This window comes from Myotis yumanensis, unplaced genomic scaffold, assembly GCF_028538775.1.
Source record: "Myotis yumanensis isolate MYYU_CA2020_CCGP unplaced genomic scaffold, mMyoYum1.0.hap1 SCAF_3, whole genome shotgun sequence".
In the NCBI taxonomy this organism is placed as follows: Eukaryota; Metazoa; Chordata; class Mammalia; order Chiroptera; family Vespertilionidae; genus Myotis; species Myotis yumanensis.
This window is the reverse complement of record NW_027223754.1, coordinates 162280369-162301562: the sequence shown is the minus strand read 5'-3', so window position 1 is coordinate 162301562 and position 21194 is coordinate 162280369. Positions and strand designations below refer to the sequence as shown.

The 21194-nt window shown below is 43.7% G+C and overlaps 1 pseudogene; it reads right to left on the bottom strand.

Moving 5' to 3' along the window:
• Positions 1-1133: 1133 nt before the first annotated feature.
• LOC139006419 (F-box only protein 31 pseudogene) lies at positions 1134-2624 on the bottom strand (annotated as a pseudogene).
• Between the last annotated feature and the right edge of the window lie 18570 nt (positions 2625-21194).

Genomic DNA, 21194 nt, shown 5'->3' with positions numbered 1-21194 from the left:
AAATATACAAAATAAATATCAAAAATATAAGTCTTTGTTCTACTATGGTTGCAAATATCAAAAGATTTCTATATGTGACACGGCACCAGAGTTAAGTTAGGGTTTTTCCAAATGCTGGCACGCCGAGCTCAAAAGGTTGGCCATCACTGGTGTAGGGGGACCCAATACAGGCTCCGATATATTTCTTCTCCCAGCAGGAACCTCTCTTCCCAGGTGTGTGGACCTGATATTGAGAGTTCTGTCCCAATTCCCCGCCTGCCAACCCTTCCTACTCTGTATTGAGGAGGAGGAGGGAAAAGGAAGGAAGAAGTAAAGCAATAAACAGGGACAGGGCGAAGAGCCCTGCAATGTACATAGATGCCAAAGACTTCTGTTGGGAAGTTCTCTGTCCTGCCACCTAGGAATGAACAAAGCTCAGTTGGAGTCTGAGTCAGAGGTGTCCCCCGAGGAGGCTGAGCTGGAGCTGCTGGCGTCTTCATCGCTACTGCTGGAGTCTGAGGAGCTGCTGCTTTCTGCCTTTCCCCCATGTTCCTTCTTTTCTTCAGCTCCCCGTGAGGAATGAGAACAGTCCTCATTTGTCTCTGAAGACGCCATCCCAGGAGCCTGTGGCCCCTGCTGTTTAAAATAGCCCGCAGCCTTAGTGCCAAAGCACTAGCTATGCTTTGTGGAGATAGTGTATCGGTTAGAGAAGCTTTCATAAGGAATGAGCCCCATTGCTATTGGCCACGAGTTCAATGTTAATAAATAAACACAATATATATTAACTAAGATGTCTTTATTTATTTATTTTTGTGTGTGATTAATCACTATGCTTTCATTATGTTCAATTTGTAACACGAGGAACTGCATTAAAGGGTCGCAGCATTAGGAAGGTTGAGACCACTGGTCTAAGGTTTATTTCGACCTCAATTGCTGGCCCCTACCCGGCCTGGCCCTGTTCCGGGCTTGGGAAGGAGGCAACCAACTGATGTGTTTCTCTCACATTGATTCTTTCTGTCTTTCCCTCTCTCCCCCACTCTCTCTAAACATCAAATATCCTCGGGTGAGGATTAAAAAAACAAACAAACAAAGGTGGGTAACCTGGTCAGAAGGTCAAATCTTCCAAGTGCATGCCAGCTCCTCCTCCTAAGGGGTCAGGACGGAATGTTCTCGAGCATCTCCAGGAAGGCCTGCGGGGATGGTGCCTCCACATTCTGGAAGGTGTTCTGGACTCTGCCGAACAGGGCGAAGCCTCTGTCCCGCGGACACATGAACCCGAAGTGGTTCTCTTCGAACAGGGTGACGACTCCAGTCCTGTAGTGGGTTGAGCCACGTAAGGTAGCAGTGGCCACACCATAGAAACACATCCTGCAGGTTCGGGGGTAGTTCTGGTCCATTGAGGTCACGCCCTCAGGCAGAAGAAACGGGACAGGCTGCTCCTCCAAAGCTGCAGCCCCGGACTCCCCGACGCTGGGCCGGGCAGGGCTCTGCCAGCCATGACCCTCGCTTTCCTCAGCCCCGTCTTCTCGCTGCTGCTGCTGCTGCTGCTGCTGCTGCTGCTGCTGCTGCTGCTCCTGGCGCACCTGCTCGCCAATCTCCTTGACCACGAAGAAGAGCTCATCGTCGTCCCAGAAGATCTCGCCACCTCGAATCTCGATGCGGCGCATGAGGTGGATCTCTAACGCCTGGAATAAGATTCCCGTGATCTCCGTGACCCTGGCATACTTCCCGTGGAAGCTGAGCATGGCAATCATTAGGCCAGAGCGATTGTATCTGCATTGGAAGAGGCCTGGCCCGATGAGGTCTTCCGGGTGGCTGGGCGGGAGGTAGAGGCGGCGGTAGGTCAGGCAGTCATGCCGCGGTCTTTCATTCCACATCAGCACCGTCCCCCATTCCTCCCTAAGCTGCGTTGGTAAATCCTTAAGGTGGTCTGTCTTGTTGCACCGGGTGCGGAACCTGTTCTTCCGAATCTGCATGTGGCGGTGGTGGGGCCTGCGGTGGCGGCCTTCCATGCACTCCACCGTGGCTGATTTCCTCTCCGTCAGGCGAATTCTGTAAGAGGGCTTGAATTGCATTGGGCCGTCCACATGGGTGTGAAGACAAGGCCTGTACGTCCAACCAGTAATGCATAAGCCGTCCACCGCTACATACAGCAGTGTTTTATCGCCCTCAGTATCTCGCTGCCACAATCCCAAAATGTGTCTGTATGGGTGGAACAGCTTCGCATAGACTTCTCGGTAAGACGTACCTAGGGTCTCCAGATTCTGCAAGTTTTCACAAACGCCAAACTCCTCCCGGCAGCGCTGTCTCCAGATGCTGTCCATGTGCAGGATGTGGTGGAATTTGGTGCAGGCCTGGGCCAGGCTGGGCCAGGCTGGGCAGGTCGGTGCCGGGGGGAGCGAGGTGAAGATCTCCACCAGCATCTCCACCGGCAGGTCCTGCAGCGAGCAGTGTGGGGGTGGCCTGGGGCTCGCGATTCCTCCACTCCCCCGCACAGCACCATGCTGCAGCATCTGCCTCGAGGTGCTTTTCTGCCGGTCCGGCTTGCCCTCGGCCGCTGCAGTCTCAGCTGGGCCCTGGCACGCTTGACGACACCGACATCCCCGGGAAGAGACCAAGCTGCAGAGGCAAGCGCACTCCTCCATGCCTCCACGCTGAACAGCCACCACAGTGTGGGCTGCTGCCCCTCCGCAGGCTTTTAAGCTGGCTAGGTCTGCCCTAAAGTCCAGCCACGCCCTCCAGGGCCTAGCCACGCCCCCTCAGAGAGGAGCCAATTGTAGGACTTTAAACCCATACCCATTAATAGTCACCTCCCTTTCCCAGTGCCCCCTCCCTGTCCTCCCGCCCTAGCCCCAGGCAGTCACTAATCTGCTTTCTGTAAGGGATATGCCTCCAGGGATATGCCTATGAGGGGGGCAGGGGGGAGGGACATTTCACAGAAATGCTGTAAAAAAAAAAAAAAAGAATAAAACAACTGTGGTACATCTACACAACAGAATACTACGCTGCGGTAAAAAAGAAGGAATTCTTGCCATTTGCAACAGCATGGATAGAACCGGAGAGCATTATGTTAAGTGATATCAGCCAGTCAGAGAAAGATAAATACCACACGATCTCACTCATTTGTGGAATATAGAGAACAACATAGACTGATGAACAGGGACAGATCCAAAGACAGAAAAACAGTGATCAGACTATCAATCCCCAGAGGGAAAGTAGGGGAGAGTTGGGGTAGGGGGAAGAGATCAATCAAAAGACTTGTATGCATGCATATAAGCCAAACCAATGGACACAGACAACAGGGGGATGAGAACATGAGTGGCGGTGGCGGGGGCGGGGGGGGGGGTTATTGGGGGGATGAGGACACATTTTTAATACCTTAACCAATAAAGAAATTAAAGATTAAAAAAATAAAATAAAAAAACATTCATGAGAATGTTTAAAAATCGGACCCCTGGGTACATTGCTGGGCGAAATGTAAAATAGCAGGGCCACGTTGGAAAAGCAGAGTCACCCGGTGGCCCAGAAGTTCCACTTCTAGGTACATACCAAAAAGAAATAGAAACCTGTTCACACAAAATCTTGTACACAATGTTCACAGCGCCGTTATTCATAAGAGCCTCAAACCGGACACAACCGTAATACTCATCAACTGATGAATGGGTAAACAAAATGTGGTATACCCTGACCTGGACGCTCAAGCACTGAGCCACGCCAGCAAAGCAACATTTATGTTTTAGATGCATCTTTCAGACAGTTGTTTTCAGAAGCAAAGCCTGGATGTTGTAGAGAGTATGAAGCCAATGCAGAAGGACAGGTACCGGCAGCTGTAGGCCCTACTCTGAGAGATTTCCTGTTCGACAAGACAACTTCATTGGTCGGAAGCCGGTCCATCCTTGCTGCTTGACACAGTCGCTGCATGGAGGATACATCTGCACAGCATATGTTTCAAGGGACCTGGCGTATATGGCGTAGTGTTCTTCATATGTTTGCTCCCCTTCTTAGTGCCGTGTGTTTTTTCTCTTTATTTCTATTACTTTGGTCTTTTTAGATTCCAAATTTGAGTGAGATCATACAATATTTATCTTTCTGTGTCTGAGTTATTTCACTTAACATAATGCCCTCAAGGAGCTTTGAACAAATTTGACATGTACCCACCATTACAATATACAGAGTAGTTTCATAGCTCTAAAAATCCTCTGTGCTCTGAGGAATATCTTATTTTTTATTTTGTTTATTTTGACTGACTAAACTTTACAATTTTCCATTTTTATTTTATTTTTAAACTAGAGGCCTGGTGCACGAGATTCGTGCACTTGGGAGGGGAGGGTCCCTCAACCTGGCCTGTGCCCTCTCACAGTCCAGGAGCCCTCGGGGGATGTCCAACTGCCAGCTTAGGCCCACTCCCCACAAGAAGCGGGCCTATGCCGGCAGTTGAACATCCTTAGCGCTGCCACAGAGGTGGGAGCTGTGCTTGCCAGCCCTAAGCCCAGCTTCTGGCTGAGCAGCGCTCCCCCTGTGGAAGCACACTGACTACCAGGGGGCAGCTCCTGCGTTGAGCATCTGCCCCCTGATGGTCAGTGCACATGATAGCGACCGGTCATTCCGCTGTTCAGTCGATTTGCATATTAGCCTTTTATTATATAGGACTAGAGGTCCGGTGCACAAAATTTGTGCACGGGGTGTGTGTCCCTCAGTCCAGCCTCCACTCTCTCCAATCTGGGACATCCCTCTCACAATCCAGGACTGCTGACTCCCAACTGCTTGTCTGTCTATTTGCCTGATTGCCCCTAACTCCTTCTGCCTGCCAGCCTGATCACCCCCTAACCACTCCCTGCCAGCCTGATCGACGCCTAACTGCTCCCCTGCTGGCCTGGTTGCCCCCAACGGCCCTCCCCTGCAGGCCTGGTCGCCCTCAACTGCCCTACTCTGCCGCCCGGTCATCCCTAACTGCCCTTCCCTGCAGGCCTGATCGCCCCCAACTGCCCTTTCTTTCAGGCCTGGTCCCTCCCAACTGTCCTCCCCTGCCGGCCATCTTGTGGCAGCCATCTTGTGACCACATGGGGTGGCCATCTTGTGTGTTGGAGTGATGGTCGATTTGCATATTACTCTTTTATTAGATAGGATAAGCTTTTTATTTTGAAATATAGATTCACATGCACTTGTAAGAAATAATACAGAGAAATCCTGTGGACCCTTTACTTATTTCCCTCCATGTTAATATATTGCAAAACTGTACACAATTCTATGAATCAATATCACAACTAGGATATTGAGAACTTAATCAATATACAGAGCATTTCCACCACAAGGGGTCCCTGGTGTTGCTTTTTTTTACCCACACCTGCCCACATCACTCCTACCTCACCTCCTTCTTAGAACTTGGGAACCCCTAATCTGTTCTCCATTTCTATAATTTTGCCATTTCCCAAGTTTTATTTTTAAAATATAATCATGTCTTTAAAATGCAGCAAGTTCTTTATCTCATCAAATAAGCAATAAGTGTTCAAACTTCCAATTTTCTCATATTTTTTAGTTTGATTGTTTGAATCATAATTTATACCTTGCAATTAGGTAAGTTTCTTTTAATTGCTAGGTCCCTTCTCCATCTCTTAATTTCTCCCTTCTTTACACAATACAATGTATAGATCTTAACTGTTTCATTTAATGAATTTTGTATACTCCTATGTAATCATCAAAACTTGCCCTGGCCCAGCAGGCTTGGCTCAGCGTCAACTTATGAACCAGAAGGTAACCGTTCGATTCCCAGTCAGGGCACATGCCTGTGTGGGGCATGCAGGAGACAGCCGATCAATGATTCTCTCTCATCATTGATGTTTCTATCTCTCTCTCCCTCTCCCTTCCTCTCTGAAATCAACAAAAAAAATATTTATTTTAAAAAAACTTGCCCTGGCTGGTGTGGCTCAGATGGTTGGTTCCACCAAAAAGTTACAGGTTCCGCCCTAACCTGTTTGGCTCAGTGGATAGAGCTGCATGCAGACTGAAGGATCCCAGGTTCAATTCTGGACAAGGGCATGTACCTTGGTTGCGGGCACATCCCCAGTGGGGAGTGTGCAGGAGGCAGCTGATCAATGTTTCTCTCTCATCAATGTTTCTAGCTCTCTATCCTTCTCCCTTCCTCTCTGTAAAAAATCAATAAAATACATTTAAAAAAAAAAAAAGGTTACAGGTTCCATCCCTGGTCAGGGTGGAGAGAACTGACTGATGTTTCTCTCTCCCTCTCTCTCTAAAAATCAATAATAAATAAATGTATATACATATATCTTTGGCTGAGGGTTAAAAAATATTTTTTAAACTTCCCAGGCCCCCAGAAGTTTCCCTTACATCCATGTCTAGTCAATCCCTCAACAAGAGGCAACCACTTTCTGATTTTTTACTCTCATATATTAGTTTTGCTTGTTTTACAACTTCATATATATAGAACTCCACAGTATGTGCTCCTTTACGAATGGCTTGTTTCACTGAGTATGTTTTTAAGATTCATACATGTTTTGCAACTATCAATTGTTTGTACCTTCTATTGCTCAGTAGTATTCTACTTATTAAAATACCACAAGTCATTTATTTATTTATCCGGTGATGGAAGTTTGTATTGCTTCCAGTTTGGGGTTATTACTACTAAGGCTGTTGTGAAGATTCATGCACAAATCATTTTGTGTGCAAATTTTTCCATTTCTTTTGGGAAAATACCAAGAAGTCAGTCATGGAGGTGATGTATGCTTCACTTTATAACAAATTTCAAAACTTTTTTCCAATGTGGTTGTATCATTTACACTCCCACCAGCAATGTATGGAAGTACTAGTTGGATCCACAGGACTCCACCAACATTTGCTTTTGCTAGTCCATTTTTATTTTAGGGAGTGCGATTTTAATTTGCCTTTTCCTGATGATTAATGGCATTGAACACTTTTTCATGTGCTTATTGACCATTAGTGTATCATCTTTTATAAAGAATCTATGTAAGCCTTTTGCCTATTTAAAAAATTTGAGTTGTCTTTCTGTTGTTGATTTGTAGGAATTATATGTTTAGATATTCAGGTTATGAATCCTTTATCAGATCTATGTAGTATAAATATTTTTCCTAGCTTGTTCCTTGGTTGTTTATTTTCTTAGTGGCGTCTTTTGATTTATATGCTTATTTGCATATTCTTGGAAGGACAGACAAGAGCCTTGTTCCATTGTTTGTCTCCATAGAGAGACACAGGGTTGCTGGGAAACAGGAAATGCTGACCGGAAAAGTTTTCACCCTTTTGTATTTTGTAACATACAAAATGGTAGTTTGAGTATTACCTACTCAAATAAGAAAATAATAAAAGGATTTTAGAAGTTAGCAAGACCTGGGTCCATTGCTTGCTTGGGCATTTTAAGCTTTGTAAACTTGGAGACATTCTTTACCTAAAAATAATTCTCACATATAGTGACATCTACTAAAGGATTCTATAGTATATCCACCGATCTATTTTTAACCCAATGCCATAGTGTTTTAAAAAAAATTATTGATTAATTTTATATATATATATATATATATATATATATATATATATGAGAGAGAGAGAGAGAGAAAGAGAGAGAGAGAGAAAGATCAATTTGTTGTTCTACTTACATTTGCATTAATTGGTTGATTCTTGTATGTGCCCTGACCAGGGATCAATCCCACACCTTGGCATATGGGGACAACGCTCTAACCAACTGAGGTACTAGGCCAGGGCCTAATACCATAGTGTTTAAAATCAGAAGCTTTAGAGAATGTTCTGATACCTGCTATGCTGAATCCCCCTTTCCTTTTTTTCTTTTCCTTTGATATTCTTGGGAACATGTTCTTCATATGAAGTTTAAGATCACTTGATCCTTTTTTCCCCCTGAACACTGTTGGCCTTTTCCTTGAATCCATGAAGAAATGAAGGAACACATGATGCCTGATGTTGGTATCAATAAAAAGCTTAAAGAGTTTGGATAACTTAGACTTTAGGACTGATGTCTGTCATGTAACCAGTGGAATGGCTGGAGTATTTGCAAGATCATAGCAATAATTGTGATTGTCCCTTTAAAAAATTGATTTGACAGTGTATGTGTATACATAATCTAGTTATTCAGTAATAAATTTTAATAATTTTATTGAGGCATAATTAATATATATAAACAAAATAACTTAAAGTATGCATTTTGATAAGTTTAAAATAGCTCTACATCACTGCAATCAAGATAATGAATATATCAATCACCCCAAAAAGTTTTCTCCTGTCCATTTTACAATCTTTCCTGTCCATCTCCATCCCCAGGTGATCACTGATCTGCTTTCTGTCACATTTGATTAGTTTGCATTTTCTAAAATTTTATATAAATGGAATCATTCAGTACGTACTCTTTCTATCTGGTTTCTTTTGTTCTGCATAATTATTTTTTAGATTCACTCATATCATTACATTCATTCCTTTTTATTACTTAGTAATAGTCCATTATGTCACAGTTAGTTTATCTATTTACCTGTCCATGAATATTTGTGTTGTTTTCAAATAAAGTCATTATAAATGAAGCTGCTGGAAGTAGTTATGTACAAGTCTTCGTGTGGGTGCGTGTTTTCATTTTTCTTGGGTAAATACATAGGAGTGGAATGGCGAGATCACACAGTAGGTGTATGTTTATCTTTTAAAGAATATATATGTTTTTATTGATTTTTCTCTTTTTTAGAGAGAGAAAGAGAGGAAGGGAGAGAGAAAAACATCGATTAGAAACATTGATGGGCTGCCTCCTGTACTCCTCCTACTGGGGATCAAGCCCACAACCTGGGCACGTGTCCTGACCAGAAATGGAACCAGAGACCTCTGGGTACATGGTATAATGCTCAACCAACTGAGCTACACTGGCCAAGACAGTGTATGTTTAACTTTTGAAGAAATTGCCAAATTGTTTTCTGAGGTGGTTGTATCATTATACATCCCCACCAGCAGTGTATGAGAGTTCCAGTTGTTTCACATTCTTGTCACACTTGGTATGTTCACTCTTTTTAGCTTCAGCCATTCCAATAGGTGTGTAGTATCGTCTCATTGTAGTTTTCATTTGCATTTCTATAAGGACTAATGAGACTAGCCATCTTTTCATGTGCTTATTTACCACGGTATATCTTCATTCAAACCTTTAAAAAAATTTTAAAAATATTTTATTATTTAGCCCGGCCGATGTGACTCAGTGGTTGAGCATTGACCTAATAAACCAGGAAGTCATGGTTCAGTTCTTGATCAGGGCACATGCCTGGGATGCGGACTCTATCCCCAGTAGGGGGTGTGCAGGAGGCAGGCAGCCAATCAATGATTCTCTCTCATCATTGATGTTCATTGATGTTTCTCTCTCTCTCTCTCTCTCTCTCTCTCTCACCCCCTCCCTCTCTGAAATCAATAATATATATATATATATATATATATATATATATATTTTTTTTTTTTTTTTTTTTTAATGAAAGCTGAGGTCATTTGAGACCTCTTTTTCTTTTACAATATAGATATAGGCACTGTTTTAAGTGCTTCCCACAAATTTTGATTTACATTAAGTTCAAAATACTTTGCAGTTTTACTTTTGGTTTCTTCTTTGGCCTGTAGGTGGTTTAGAAGTATGTTGTTTAGCTTCCAAATATTTGGGTGATTTTCACGACATTTTTCTGTTATGGATTTCTAATTTAAACCATTTTGGTCAGAGAATATACTTTGCATGATTTGAATCGTTGTAAATTTACTGAGCCCAGAATGTGAGCTATCCTGTAAATGCTTACTGTGTACTCAAAAAGAATGTGTATCCAGTGGTTCTCAACCTGTGGGTTGAGACCCCTTTGAGGGTCAAATGACCCTTTCACAGGTCGCCTAAGACCATCAGAAAACACATACATAATTACATATTGTTTTTGTGATTAATCACTATGCTTTAATTATGTTCAATTTGTAACAATGAAATTGGGGGTCACCACAACATGAGGAACTGTATTAAAGGGTCGCGGCATTAGGAAGGTTGAGAACCACTGGCTGTATTCTGTTGTTGTTGGGTAGAGTGTTCTATAAATATCAGTTAGGTGAAGTTGTTGGATAGTATTGTTCAATCTTCTATGTCCTTATTGACTTTCTATTGTTCTATCAATGATTGAAAGGGAGGTGATGACCTAATTGTGGGTTTTTCTATTTGCCTTTAGTTTCGAATATTTTTGAAGTTCTTTTTTATGTACATAAACATTTAGGATTATGTCCTCTTAATGAATTGACCTCTTTACCATGAAGCAGCTCCCTTTATTCCTTGTAGGATACTTTATTTTGAAATCTACTTTGTCTGATATTAATAAAGCCACTTCATTTTTCTTTGATTAGTGGTAGCATCCTATAGCTTCTTCAATTGTTTTATTTTTAACCTGTATGTCTTTTTAAAAAATATACTTGTATTAATTTTTAGAGGGAGGTGAAGGGAGAGAGAGAAAAGCATCAATGTGAGGACGACACATCGGAGGGTTGCCTCCTGCACGGCCCTTACCAGGGATTGAGCCTGCAACCCGGGTATGTGTCATGTATCCTGACCAGGAATCAAACCAACAACCTTCTGTTGCATGGGATGACACCCAACCAACTGAGCCGCACTGGCCAGGGTTATCTATATAATAAAAGCCTAAGCGACCATTACGGTGGAACAACCAGTTGCTATGATACGCATTGACCACCAGGGGGCAGACGCTCAATGCAGGAGCTGCCCCCTGGTGGTCAGTGCACTCCCACAGGGGGAGCGTCACTCAGCCAGAAGCCAGACTCACGGCTGGTGAGCGCAGGAGCCTCTCCCACCTCCACAGCAGTGCTAAGGAGCAGCAAGCTGAGCGTAAGGAGCAGCGAGCAGGTGGGCAATAAGAAGCGAGGGGTGCTGGACTATGAAAGGGCGCAGGCCGGGCTGAGGGACCTGTCCCCAGTGCCAGAATTTTGTGCACCAGGCCTCTAGTGTCTTTATATATATAAAGTAGAGGCCCGGTGCATGAAATTTGTGCATGGGGGTTGGGGGGAAGTCCCTCCGCCCGGCCTGCACCCTATCACAATCTGGGACCCCTCAGGGGATGTCCGACTGCGGCACAGAGGTGGGTCCCGTGGCTCTGTGTGGCAAGGCTGGGGGTCCCGTGGCTCCGGCCTACCTCTTTGGGGCAATCCATCAAGGAGCCCTGGATGGGTGGGCAGGGCCTACCTCTTTGGGGCGATTGATTGCGAGACTCCTGCACTGTGAGAGGGCACAGGCCAGGCTGGGGGACCCCTCCCCCCCAGTGCATGAATTTTGTGCACCCGGCCTCTAGTCCTTTATATTTTCAAATATCTTTCTTTTGCACTGACAGGCAAATGCTGCCTCAGCTGGGTGTGAGATTCCTGGGTAGCCATTCTTCTCTCTCAGTGCTCCCATTTTTAGCTTTCAGTGCTTCAGATGAAAAGTCCTGTGCCAACCTGATTCTTTTCCCTTTTAGATAACTTGTTCTATCTATGAATTTAAATTTTTTTTCTTTAATCTGGAACTCAGGAGTTTCATGCTTAGGTATATATATTTTCTTTTTGTATCTTCCTGTAGCTTTTCATTCTGCAAACTGAGATCCTTCTTCAGGTCAGCAACATATTCTTCTATTTTTAAATTACCGCCTCTCCTCCATCGAAGCCTTTTCTTTTTTTTTTGGAACTAATATATTTGACTGTTAGGACTACTGGATCTATTCTCCAAGTCTCATATTTTCCTCACTATTTCTATCTCTCATATTATTTGCTCTGTGCTTTGAAATATTTTTTCCACGTGTTCTTCCAAGCCACTAATTTGAGTCTCGGCAGTAACCAGACTTCTCTCTTTCAATACATACACTGATTTTGTTGTTGAAAACAATGACTTAGTTCCAGAAAATATTTTTTGGTATATGACTTGAATTTCTTTAAGTGTTCCTAATATTTTTTTAAGTTGCCATATACCTCTTCAGTGTTTCTGTTCCTGTGGTGCCTGGTAGGCAGGGAAATCTATAATGACCTCATGCCTGTAGAGCCAAGGCTCTCTGAGTCATACTCTTCCAGGATCCCCATGGTCCTGACCTCTGCTCAGGAGCTCTCCAAAGCTGGTCTCCAAGCTCCTGTGTGGTGAGAATGAGGAAGTTCCCTACCAGGTCTCCACACCAGGCCTTCCCCTTACTAACCCCCAGTCTGTGCCTTTACTTGCACATCCTGACTCCTGAACTCAGCAGCAATATGGCTAAGGAGAGGCCGATGTGTGAAGATGGAGTGGAAATTCCTTTAGAACAGTGGTTCTCACCCAGCCAGTGTGGCCACTGGTTGAGCATCAACCTATGAACCCCGAGGTCATAGTTCAATTCCCAGTGAGCAGCCCAGGTTGTGGCTCAAACCCCAGTAAGGAGCATGCAGGAGATGGCCATTCAATGATTCTCACCCATCACTGATGTTTATATGTCTCTCCCTCTCCCTTCCTATCTGAAATCAATAAAAATATATTTAAAATGAAATAAAATAAAAAAGAACAGTGGTTCTCAAACTTGAGTGTTCATGAGAATCACATGCCGGCCAGGTTCATAGAGATGGTTGAACCCCACTCCAGGAGTTTCTGACTCATTAGGTCCAGGGTGGGGCCTGAAAATTGCATTGCTAACAGTTCCCAAGGAATGCTGATGCTGTGATCTAGGAACCAGACATTGGAATACACCTAACCAAGCCCTCCTCCTTCAAAATTATACCTTTCTCAAGTTACGGAAGCTATCGTCTCCTCATTTTACATTGGATTCTTGAACTTGTTCGTTGCACTGAGGCTTCTACAGAACTGGGCTCCATCCAGGCCCCTCTTCCACCAAAGCCTTCGTGTGCGCTTTGCTTCCCGGACTCCTGGTCTGAGAAGAGGGCGCTGGCAGAGGCCACAGGTGCCCAGAGCAGGATGCTCTCAGGTGGAGCTAGAGTAGAAATGAGTCAGACTAGACTCCTTTGCACATGCTCAAGACCCCTTTCACCTCATGGTACCCTGGCTTTACCCTTGTACCCACAGGGCAGCAGAGGGACTGCTCAGCCCTCCCTCTAGGACCCGCTGGGATCAGTGGGGATGTGAGGTGGAAAGTGCCTGAAATGGGGATGTGTGTGCAAGGCAGGGACTGCTCTGGGGCTGCCCTCTTCACAGCTGGGCTCTCCTCCTTGACCAAGAACCACCTTGTCTTCCTGTGGGGTTTCTTCACTACTGCCTCTCCTGTGGCCCCCAAACTCTGCACCCACCCTCCTGCTTCAAACACCTTCCTTTCACCCCTTTGATGTTGTCCAGTTTTCTCTACAAAACTCTTGCCTGTCCTGGGACTCCCCCACCCCATATAATACCCACTCCCCTTTCTTGTTGTTTTTTTTTGTTGTTGTTTGTGTGTGTGTGTGTGTGTGTTTTAATTTTTATTTTTATGAGTTTATTTGAGCCAAACTAACGGCAATTTGTGGGAAGCAAAATCTCAATGGACTGAGAAAATGCTCCCCGGGTGACCCTTTCTAATCTGCACGGCCAATGGTCTGTGATGTCCATAGCATTTCATACTCCACTGTTTGGAGTTCTGCCCTTCCATATTGCTCCTCCCTTGCTCTACTCTTTGGAGGTCCCCTCCCATACATAACACACACTCCACTTTTCTGGAACACAGCCCTCAAATGGGTATTTCAGCCATGTCCCATGATCCTGCTACTCTCCTGTTCCACTCTCCAAAAAACTATTTCATTTCTCCGTTCTCCTCCCATCATCCATCTCCAAGTCTACAAATCACCCCCTAACACATATCTCTTCAGTTCTCCTCTACTACCATTTCCTCTTGTCAACTGGAGGAATTAGACCTCTTCACATCAAAGGCCACTTTCTGTCCTCTCTCCTTCTTAAATGCTCAGCCCCTTTAATAGCCACCACCCCTCCCATTTCCTCCCTACCAAATAGCTCCCATCAGCATTCGGTATGCTTCTCTAGTGTGTCCCCCTTTAACTCTCCCTCTCTTCACCCCACATCTTCATCAAGCTGTCCCACTTCTCAGCTTCCCATCATAGCCAAACTTCTGGAAAGAGAGGTCTGTCCTGCCCTGGCCGGATGACTCAGTTGATTGGAGTGTTGTTCCTTACACCAAAAGATTTCTGGTTAGCCCGCCAGCGTGGCCAGTGGTTGAGTGTCTTGGTGTATTTTTGTTGTGCCAGGAAGAAAGGCAGTGCTTAAATTTTTTTTTTTTTTTTTTTTTAAGCCCAGTGGTTGACCCATAAACCAGGAAGTCACGGTTCGATCCCGGTCAGGGCACATGCCCGGATTGCAGGCTTGATCCCCCATTGGGGACATGGAGGAGGCAGCCAATCAATGATTCTCTCTCATCATTGATGTTTCTATCTCTCTCTCCCTTCTCTGAAATCAATAAAAACATATATTTTTAAAAATTCTTTTTAAAGTCATGTCAAAAGGACATGGATGGGAGCCAGATTAAAGGGGCTTCCTATGGTCAAAACTGGAACAATTTGAGCATTAAAATAAGTAAAGATAGAAATGTATTATAACTTTTTGAATAAAACTTATCGATAATCAATGGAAGAGTGAATGACTAAGGAGAAGGGAGGGCTCTTTTTTACAGCCAAATGCCAAATAATAAAAGTGGAGGGATTAGTGGAGTTAGACAATTGCCACTTAGGAACCATTATGATAAAAGTTGGCTTGGGCCAGAATCATGAGTGGATACTAAATCTAGGTGGGGATAGTATGAAGAGGAGCAGGATATTTGCATAATCTCGAAATGTCTTCTCACAGATTGTTTATTAGTTGCAAAGGGCGAAATAGTAACTATATTTCGGAGAAACCAGACATCTTGACCAATGTTGACCTTCATCAAAATTACATCACCGCCGAAACTGGTTTGGCTGAGTGGATAGAGCGTCAGCCTGCGGATTGAAAGGTCCCAGGTTCGATTCCGGTCAAGGGCACGCACCTGGGTTGCGGGCACATCCCCAGTAGGAGATGTGCAGGAGGCAGCTGATCGATGTTTCTCTCTCATCGATGTTTCTAACTCTCTATCTCTCTCCCTTCCTCTCTGTAAAAAATCAATAAAATATATTTTAAAAAAAATTACATCACCAATAAGGAGCAGATGGACACCGTGGACCTTCGATGTGCTTCTCTGAAAAGGGTAAACATGATTCATGTCAGATTACAGCTCAGAATGCATCCCTTGAATCTAGTCATGAGGAAACATCAGGAAAAAGCAAATTGAAGAACATTCTATGAAATAACTGACTTGTATTTTTTCTAAGTATCATTTCCACTAATGACGAAGAATAGCTGAGAAATTATTTTAATTAAAGGAGACAACATGCCGAAACCGGTTTGGCTCAGTGGATAGAGCGTCGGCCTGCGGACTGAAGGGTCCCGGGTTCGATTCCGGTCAAGGGCATGTACCTGGGTTGCGGGCACATCCCCAGTAGGAGATGTGCAGGAGGCAGCTGATCGATGTTTCTCTCTCATCGATGTTTCTAACTCTCTATCTCTCTCCCTTCCTCTCTGTGAAAAATCAATAAAATATATTTTTTTAAAAAAATAAAAATAAAAAATAAAGGTGACAACAAAACATGGCAACAAAATGCAATACATGATCCTGAGCTGGGATCTGGAACTGAAGGGGGAAATGCCACAAAGGGCATTATTGAGACAATTGACCAATTTTAGGGTATGGACTTTAAAGTGTAGTGTCTAGCACTGGCTGGTTTGGCCCGGTGGATGGAGCATCAGCCTGCGGACTCAGGGGTCCCGGGTTCGATTCTGGTCCAGGGCATGTACCTTGGTTGCGGGCACATACCCAGTAGGGAGTGTGCAGGAGATGACTGATCAATGTTTCTCTCTCATCAATGTTTCTAACTCTCTATCCTACTCCCTTCTTCTCTGTAAAAAATCAATAAAATATTTTTTTTTTAAAAAGTGTAGTATCTATGTTAAATTTCCTGAATTTGGCCATTGTGCTGTTGTTAGTTAAGATAATATTCTGGTTCTTAGGTAATACACACAAGAGCATTAAGAAATAAAGGGGCATAATGTATGCAATCGACTCAAATGGTTCAGAAAAAAATAAATTATAGCACAAATATCATGATAAAGTTTGTCAAAATGTGAAAAATCTATCAATTTACATAAAGAGTATGGAAGTTCTCTGCAACTATTCTTGCAATTTTTTATAAGTTTCTAAATAAAAAGATCTTTTTAAAGGTACATAAACAGAAGAGAAATAGCCAAATGAGGACCTAGGGTACACAAGAACAAGTATCCAGTCAAATTCGGACTTTACTGTTGCTTGCTCCCTTTCATCCACTTTCTGAGAGCTGCCCCGCACAGGTGCCCCACCCAGCTTTTAACTTCCTACCTGCTGGCCTACTTCCCTATGAAGGCACCGTCTTTCTTGTCCGACAGGCGGGGAGGCTAGCCTCTTGAACACTTGGACCGCTTAAAAAAAACAACAACAACACTCCAACATTGCAACCAGCCCAGGTGTTCCCAATGGCCTTGTTTCCTGTGTGATGGAGATACAGTTTCCCCCGGCCAAAGGCAAGATGGGCGGGTAAAGCCGCTTCATCCTTCCCGTAAGCAATAAATCCACAGCATATGATTAGTAAAACGTCCCTAACACCCACACCAATGAATTAGATACACCTGTCAAAGAAGCAGGCTAGGTCATGGGTAAGAGCCAGAGGAAGATAGTCTGAGCTTGGCTTTGAAGTTGTGTGACTGAGAGCAAGTCAACAGTACCTGGAATTCATTAAGCATTCACTCAACTTTACCCACCAGTTAGTACTAGACTCCATTTTAGGAGGCAGTGATACAAAATCTCTGCTCCCAGAGCTTACATTTTAGTTGGGTCAGACAGAAAATAACTGAAATATAGAGAATGCCAGGTGCTTATCCATGCCATGGAGAAAAAACAGACAGGTAAGGGAATTAGTAAGTGCAAAAATAGAGGGTGAAAATGTAATTTTAAGTAGAATATTCAAGGGAGGTTTCATTAAGGATGTGATGTCAGAACAAAAACCTAAAGACAATGAGGGAGCAAGCCATGTAGATGAGTGAACGCCGAGGCAAAGGGGGATGGACCACAGGTGCAAGGCCCTCAAGTAGGGATGTGCCTCGGTTGAGGGATGACTGCTTAAGTCTTAAGCTCTTTGGAGGCAGAGGAAAGAACTACACAGAGCAGGAGCTCAGTAAATATCCACGAGAGACAGGAAGCAAAGAGGGACTGTAATATCACAGTCATAGATTCTGAGGTTGAGTTTTGGGAAGAGAAAAAGAAGCATCAGTTTTATAAAGCTGGAGAAAAATAGGTGACTAGCTGATTTTATGTCCTGTCTTTCCGGTCTTCCTTCTCTTAAAAATATTTCTCAAATGCTAAGTGAAATAAGCCAGTCAGAGAAAGATAAATACCACATGATCTCACTCATTTGTGGAATATAGAGAACAACATAGACTGATGAAAAGGGACAGATCCAAAGACTGAGAAACAGCGATCAGGCTATCAATCCCCAGAAGGAAAGTAGGGGAGGGAGGGGGTAAAGGGAAGAGATCTACCGAAGGACTTGTATACACGCATATAAGCCAAACCAATGGACATGGACAACAGGGGGATGGGAGCATGAGTGTGCGGAGGGTGGGGCGGGGGGAGGTTGGGGGTTAATGGGGGGGATGAGGACACATTTGTAATACCTTAACTAATAATAATAATAAAAAGAAATTTGAAGATTTTGTTTTTATTTTTGCTTTCTGGCTTTGCTTTGAGTTGAAAATAAGGATTTAGTTTTGTTTTTTTAGTTTTTTTAAAAAAAACTATATTTAAGACATTTTGTAGATATATAGACCTTTTTTTTTAACCCTCACCCGAGAATATTTTTCCATTGATATTAGAGAGAGTGGAAGAGAGAGGGAAAGACAGAAACATCGATGTGAGAGAAACACATCGATTGGTTGCCTGCTGTACTGACCAGGGCCCGGGCCGGGAGAAGCCTGCAACCGAGGTACATGTCCTTGACCAGAATCGAACCCAGGACTCTTTGGTCCACAGGCCGACGCTCTATCCACTGAGCTTTCAAACCGGCTAGGACTATAGACCTCTAAGATTAGAGCTTGGAGTTCAAATTATTAACTCTCAAAATGATTTTATTACTTGGAAGATATTAAAATATCATTTGTAACAATAACAAGTTTATAGGAGAATTAATTTATTAATAGAAATGTTCCCCTACCCCCCCCCCCAAAAAAAAAATGGTCAAGAGGATTGGGCCTGTGATTTGGATGTTCTTTTCCTATGGTTTGGACAGTTTCTATTTGCCTTTGTTTTTTTTTTTTGTTTGTTTGTTTTTTTGTTTTTATTTTTTTAAATCTTTATTGTTCAGATTATTACATTTGTTCCTCTTTTTTCCCCCCATAACTCCCCTCCTTCCAGCTCCCACCCCACCCTCCACCCTCACTCCCCACCCGCTGAGTTCATCCATAGGTGCATGATTTTTGTCCAGTCACTTCCTGCATCTCCCACACCCCTTTTCCCCTAAGAATAGTCAGTCCATTCCCTTTCTATGTCCCTGATTCATTATAATCACCAGTTCATTCTGTACATCAGGTTATTTATTCACTTGATTCTTAGATTCATTTGTTGATAGAGGCATATTTGTTGTTCCTAATTTGTATCTTTACCTTTTTCTTCTTCTTCCTCTTCTTAAAGGATACCTTTCAGCATTTCATATAATACTGGTTTGGCGGTGATGAACTCCTTTAGTTTTTCCTTATCTGTGAAGCTCTTTATCTGACCTTCAATTCTGAATGATAGCTTTGCTGGATAAAGTAATCTTGGTTGTAGGTTCTTGGTATTCAGCACTTTGAAAATTTCTTGCCATTCCCTTCTGGCCTGCAAAGTTTCTGTTGAGAAATCAGCTGACAGTTGTATGGGTATTCCCTTGTAGGTAATTGAGCCTCTTTCTCTTGCTGCTTTTAAGATTTTCTCTTTGTCTTTTGCTCTTGGCATTTTAATGATGATGTGTCTTGGTGTGGTCCTCTTTGGATTCCTTTTGTTTGGGGTTCTCTGTGCTTCTTGGACCTGTAAGTCCATTTCTTTCTCCAGGTGGGGGAAGTTTTCTGCCATTATTTCTTGAAATAGGTTTTCAATATCTTGCTGTCTCTCATCTTCTGGCACTCCAATAATTCTGATATTAGACTGCTTAAAGCTGTCCCAGAGGCTCCTTACACTATCTTCACACTTTCGGATTCTTTTTTCATTTTGCTTTTCCAATTGGGTGTTTTTTGTCGAATCTTTTTTTTTTTTTTTAAATATATTTTATTGATTTTTTACAGAGAGGAAGGGAGAGAGATAGAGAGTTAGAAACATCGATGAGAGAGAAACATCGATCAGCTGCCTCTTGCACATCTCCTACTGGGGATGTGCCCGCAACCCAGGTACATGCCCTTGACCGGAATCGAACCTGGGACCTTTCAGTCCACAGGCCGACGCTCTATCCACTGAGCCAAACCGGTTTCGGCTTTTGTTGAATCTTTGGTTTGATTCTTGTGCTCCTCTGGTCTGCTATTGGGTATAATATTCTTTATTTCAGTCCGTGTATGCTTACTTTCTAATTTCTTTATCGTAGCATCGAGGGTCTCATTAGTTTTCGTGAGGCTCTGCACAAATTTATGGCAAGCCCTCAAAATTGCGATTCTTAGCTCCATATCTTCCATTTCTGTCATGTTTTTTTGTCTCCGCATCTTATATGCTTTCTTGGTGCCCCCCCTTGTGGTCTCTGTGCGCAGTCTTGTTCTAGCCAAGCCTTAATTGTTGTAGTTAACACTAGAGGGATTTGACCACCAGGCCGACTGGCTGTAGGAATCAGCTGTGGAAAACGTCTGTCTTCTGGGGAGGCGTTATTCCAGCCTTTGCCTGAGGCGGTCGGCAAATGGTTGTGCGCAGGGCCTGGGCGGGGCGGGCTCAACAGGGCGGGGGGAGGGAGCAGCTATGGCCGCTCTCAGTCCATCCCCAGGGGCTCTGCCTCTCTGTCCCAACAACCGCTGCAAACCTCGGAGGGGCCGTAGCCAGACAGTCCCGCTTCTCCCGTTTGAGTCTGGGTCCCTAGAGACTCGCCCGGATCTGTAGCCCAGAGTCTGAGACTCGCTCCTGATTGAAAACGACAATCGCGCCCTCAGCCGCCAGCCCGCTTTGCGCGCGCACCACCTCACCACCGCACCGCCGTACCTTTAAATTTTCCACACTGCGCCTCCGCTGAGCGTCGGAATGCTGTTGTTTTTGCTTCTAGTTGAAGAGTCTCTCCTCAGCCAGCCTTCCCGTGGTTCTGGTTGATGTCCGCTCCAACTTTTAGTTGTATTTTTGAAGTGGTTGTCCACGGCGGCAGTCTCCGGTGTTTACCTATGCCGCCATCTTCCCGGTCTCTCTTCTATTTGCCTTTGAAAATAATTTTGGATGACTTTTACATGACCATGTTATTGTTTTCATAAATGGTATTTTTAGGAATTGGAAATAACAGAAAGTTCTGGTAGACTTGCCACTTGTCCTTAGTAACTTGTGTAACTGAACGCCTTTCCCAAAAAGTGACTGAGCAACACCAGCCCGGAATTGTAAGTGTAAAATGAGTGTTTTTACATAAGACAGTAGCAATGACAGGCGACGTAACAGTGGTTTGGTTGCTGTTTTTTAACTTGGTTTTCTGGGGTGTGTTTTTCTTTTTTATTTCTGTTTAAATTACAGAAGAAAATTTTTTCTTTTTTTGTTGGCAAGGATTTTTTAAAAATATTATTTTTATTGATTTCAGAGATAAAAACATCAATGATGAGAATCATGGACTGGCTGCCTGGGGATCAAACCCACAACCCTGGCATGTGCCCTGACCGGGAATCCAATCATGACCTCCTGGTTCATAGGTCGATGCTCAACTACTGAGCTACACCAGCCAAGCTGGTGAGAATTTTTAAGTGTAAGTGGATAAGGCTCTGGTCTCAAGATACAGTCAGTGCCCATTTTGTTTCAATGTCACTATAGTACAATTAATTTTAGAGTGCCTCCACTTTTGGTCTTTCCCCTCCCACTAAAGATTTTTGGGATCTTTCACTGCCTTTAAAAAAAATTTAATTTGTATTCTCCATTACTTGCTTGAAAGGTAACAAACTCCTAATCACACCAAAATAA